The following is a 5291-nucleotide window of genomic DNA, read 5'->3' on the forward strand; positions in this document are numbered from 1 at the left end:
CCATAGAGAAACAGTTTGGAAAGACGGCCATCTGCCTTTCCAATTAGGGGTTTAATCCCCAAGGTAGTTTATCATCTCTTGGAATTATTTTTCCCTAGACTGGTGTTGAGGGCAACATCCTGCACCTAAATGGCCCTGCTACCATTGTTCTTCCAGTACAATCCCGGCAGGAAAAGTTTTATTACCTGAAGTCTGGAAACAGCAAACCCTAATTTCTCCATTCAGAAAAGGTAATAGGAACAAGCAATATTTCCTCCCTGAAGGATTTGGATCTTGGGGCTTGTGTGTGAAAAGCGAGGTCATCTCCTCCCCTCCCCATCTTCTCTTTCTCTCCTTCTAATTTTTTCAGTCCCTTTAATGGCACATGTTGCTTAAGACATGACTACTATATTTCAAGAGCATCCCACTGCAGAATGAGATGTCTGTCTTTCTCATTATCCCCCATGATTTAGGCTTCGGCCTGACCAAGTCCCTCTTCACTGTTGGACATTTGGCTTTGGCACTGACCCCATTTTCTTAGCAATCACCCCCTCTTCAAAGCACAGGGCACTTGGAGCCTCCTTTCTAGTTTTGGCTCCTCCTAGAGCCAGATTTTTCCAGATGAGGCTGATTTCAGCTAAAACTTATAGTGGGATTAGGCTGATGATGTAATTAAATTCTGGGCCTTCTCAGATCCAAAATTCCATTGTGCCTTCATGATTCCTTCCTTCCCTTTTAGAAATATGATGTATGAACCTTACCCTCCTGCTTATTCTGTAGCCTGGTCATGGCCAAGGCTCAATTGTGTGCTTGAGGTATGCCAAGAAATCATCTCACCAGCTTCACCTCCCTTCCTTACCTGAGTTCTCAATGTTAGTAGCGCTCCTTAAATTAAGAGATATTTTAGCCAGGAGCAAGATAACGTGTCACTTATTTTACAGGTTCAGAGGGCTTCATTCCTGAGATGAGACTCTTCCAGGATAAAGAGGAGTCCTGAAGGAATAAATATACTCTGGGACACACAGTTATGGAGTGCCCTAGCAGATGGTGTTGGACAGAGCCAGGATCCTTGAGAGCCAGGGCCAGGTCTTGCTTTCTAATGGTGGCACCAAGCACAGAGCTGGTTGCATAGGAGTTAGCCTAATTCAGCCCTCATCCTGGCCCCCTCTTTTAAGAAGAAGTAGTTGGTAAATAGACTTGCATGTGTACATCTCTGAATCGTGTCTGTGAGGAGCTGCCTTGGAAAGATAAACTCTGATTGAATTCTTCAGCTTTTACTGCGTTCCTCTTCTATACCAGGCTTCCTGTAAGAATTTTCATTTGTCTCAACTGAATATCAGGTTGTTCAGTAGCTATTATCATTACCCCATTTCATAGACAAAGAAGCTGATGTTTAGAAAAAGTAAAAGATTTGCTCCAAAATCACCTGGCTAGTGGTGGAGCATGACTCAAATAGAAATTTGCTTGACTTTAGTACTGTACTGCATGTGGTTTACAGGGCACGACACAGATCAATATCCCCAGTTACCAAGAAGGATATCATATTTGAACTTTTCTTCCTACATGATAAAATTTTATGCCTCATTTTCTAGTAGGTGGAGTATCAAGAATATCTGGATGAGAAAAGCAGTGGCACAGAGAGGGACACACATCCAAATCTCATTTCTACCCAGTCTCTCCCTCCCCTCTTCCATCCTGCCTCATTTTCAAAGGGAGAAAGGGAATCAGTGTTGTGTGATTAAGAGCATAGTCTCTGGATTCAGGTCGATAGATTCAAATCCTGGCTATGTCATTAACTATGTGACTTTAGGAAAGATATTTAAGTATCTAAGTCTCAGTTTTCTCATCTTTAAAATAAAGATACTAATAAAACCTAATCCAAAAGTTTGTGACAATGATATATAATACATGTATAGAAGTTATTATCTTGCATAATAAAGGCACAGTAAGTTGATCATTTGTATTACTAATGACTAACAGCTAGAATGGTGTGGAAATTGGTGCAACTACTTTGGAGAACAATTTGGTGATATCTAGTAAAGTTGAAGATGTTCATACTCTATGACCCCACAACTCTTCTCCTGGGTATATGCTTGCATATATATAAGAAACATATACAGCAGCATCATTCGTAATCACAAGAAGTTGAAAACAATCTGGATATATTCATTAATAGAAGAATGAATAAATTTCATTATGATATAGTCATAATGAAATACTATACATCAGTGAAAATAAATGAGCCAAAGTTACACAGATCAACATGGATAAATTTCATGAATATAATGCTGAGGGAAAAATAGCAAAACAAAGAGTTGTGAAAGAATATATACAGAATATTGGGTTTAAAACATGCAAAACAGAATGTTGGGTTTAAAACATGTTCTTTTATGTTAAAAAAGCAAAACTCTATATTGGTTAGGGGTATATAAATATATAAGAAAAGCACAAAGAATTGAAAAATTCTACATTCAGTGTGGTAGCGGAGGAAAGGGCACATAGGGACATCAGCTTATTAGAATATTATCTCTATGGCCATGCCACCCTGATCAAGCCCGATCCCACCTGATCATGGAAGCTAAGCATGGTTGGGCCTGGTTAGTACTTGGATGGGAGACCACCAAAGAAGACCAGGTGATGTAGGCATAAAATATTAAAAAAAAGGGATTATAAGCTGACAAGGCCCTTGCAATCTGTGAGGTCAACCAAGGGTTGTCTTGCCTAAAAAAAAAAAAAAAAGAAAAACAGAAAAAAAAATATTTTTTCTCCAGCTTAATGGTCCGTTCATGGTACAGCAGGCAGAATTCTTAGAGGGTCCGAAAAAACAGAAAAAATATTTTTTTTCTCCAGCTTAATGGTCGGTTCATGGTACAGCAGGCAGAATTCTTAGAGGGTCCTCAAGATTCTCTTTACCTCATATACACACACCTTATTCCAGTTATTCAATCAAACATTGAGGTCTTGCTGTGAAGATATTTTACAGATGTAATTAAGATCCCAAATCAGTTGACTTTAAGATGGGTTTTAAAATAAGATTTTACTAGATGAATCTAAGGTAATCAGATGAGCCCTTTAAAAAGGGACTGGACTCATCCTGGTGAGAAAGATTTAAGCATGGGAGAGATTTGTTGCTGGATTGAAGATAGAGGGGGCCAGGAGTTGAGGGTAGTCCGAGCCGATAATCAGCAAGGAAATGAGGACCTCTGCCCTATACCTGCAAGGAACCAGATTCTTTTAACAACCTTACTGAGCTTGGAAAAGGACTGTGAGCCACAAACCAGATAAACAGAGAATCTAGCTAATTTCAGTATTGTGAGCTGCTGGACAGAGAACCCAGCCACACCATGCCTAGACTGCTGACCTACAGAATTGTGAGCTAATAAATAGGTGTCGTTTTAAACTGCTAAGTTTGTGGTAACTTTTCATGCAGTAACATAAAACTAACATACACAGTAATTCACAATATTATTCTTTGTATACTTTTTTTTTTACATCTGATACATTTCATAATACTTTTAATTAAAAAGCAGCTAGAATGGAGTTGGAAGTGAGCAGTATTGTAGAGTTCAAGGCCTGATCTAGAACTAGAAAATGATTACCTGAAAAGGCTTGTGTGTTCAGCATGTAGTTAAAAACTTAATAAATGTTGAATTGGAGACAATGCATGTCACTGTGACACTGCTGAGACTAATTCAACTAGTAAGTAAATTGGATACAGATTGTTAGAGTAAAAGTCTTTATTGGACCAGATGAATGAATCTCTGTGAGTTTTTTTGAAGAAATTCATGGGATTCAAACAAATGCTATATCACACTGATTAGAATCTCTTGGTCTGTCTGAAGGATATTGGGCTCTTGGGTCAAGTTATTCCTCTTGGATTGGGGTTGCAGAGTGGTTAGTGTGAGATAGAGAGAAGGTGGAGAGGAGAGGTCTCCCAGGAGTGGCTTTGCTGAGAGAGGCTATATTAGCCCATCCTGGGGAAAAGTGTCCTATTCCACCTCTGTTGTGTGAACCAGTATCCGCTTCTGCCCCATCGTCCATCAAGTCCTTCTCTTCCTCAAACTTCCTGATTTCAAAAAGTGATTACTAGAGCTACAGGACTAGGACCACAAAATTCTCTCAGGTTTGTGTCCAGGAATGACCATGTCATGTCATAGTACATGGAATAAAATGAACATGTGAGTTGGGGCTTCTCTCTTCTTCCCACCTTCGAGAGTTATTGAGTGGCATAGGATTGCTCCCCAGAGTAGCCCCACACCAACCCAGCCATCTGCTTACTGCTTGATCAACCCAGATGTCCCACTAGTAATCAAACTCGATACTTCCCCAAATGATCTCATTACCTCACTCCCCAGACCCTCCTGATCTTCCATGATGGACTCTCTTTCATTTATAATTTTACCATTCATCTCGTTTCTTCATTAAAAACCTAGGAGTAACGCAATCATTTCAATTATTTTCCATATTCTATTCCATCCTCCCATTATACTTCTCTAGAATTTGTCATCCCCATTTTCTTCCCAGTCTTGATTTAGATTTTATTTATATATGATTTCAAACTTTACAGAAAAGTTGTAATAATTATATAATTCTCATATGCCCTGTACCCAAACTGTTTACATTTTGCCTCTGTTTCTCTCTCATCCCCTCCCTCCTTCTCCCTTCTGTCTCTCATTCCTTGTGTGTGTGTTGTTTCTACCTTTGGACTATTAGAGAGTAAATTGAGGCATCATGTTCCTTTACAACTAAATATTTCATTGCGTATTTCCTCAGAACAAGAACATTCTCTTATATAACCACAGTACAATAACCAAAATCGGGAAACTTAACATTGATGAAGTTGTTTTTAATCCACACTCCATAGCTCCAATAATGATTTTATAAGATTTTTTTCTTTCCTGGACTAAGGTTTGACCCAGAATTGCACATTGCACTTAGTTATCATGCCTCCTTAGTTTCTTTTAATCTGAAATAGCTCCTCTGCTTTTGTGTGTGTGTGTGTGTGCGGGGGGAGTCTTTATTGATTTTGACATTTTTTCAGAGTACTGTTTTGTAGAATGTCACAAAATTTGGATTTGTCTGCTGTTTTCTCATGAGTAAATTCAGGCTTTGCGGGATTATTTTGGCAGGCCCGTGATGCCAGTTTCTTCCAATATTGGTGATGTTAACTTTGATTACCTGGTTAAGGTGACAGCTGCCATTTTTCATTTCTTTTAAGTTACGTTTTCTTCTTTTGTAAAAAATAAGTAATTTATGGGTAAATAGTGTGAGGATATGAAAATATCCTGTCTTTCATCAAAATTTCACCCACT

General features: G+C 38.8%; 1 pseudogene; it reads left to right on the top strand.

The window, feature by feature from the left end:
• Nucleotides 1–2506: 2506 nt before the first annotated feature.
• Nucleotides 2507–2625, top strand: LOC112480350 (annotated as a pseudogene).
• Nucleotides 2626–5291: the final 2666 nt, after the last annotated feature.

This window comes from Pteropus alecto, unplaced genomic scaffold, assembly GCF_000325575.1.
Source record: "Pteropus alecto unplaced genomic scaffold, ASM32557v1 scaffold103, whole genome shotgun sequence".
Taxonomy (NCBI): Eukaryota; Metazoa; Chordata; class Mammalia; order Chiroptera; family Pteropodidae; genus Pteropus; species Pteropus alecto.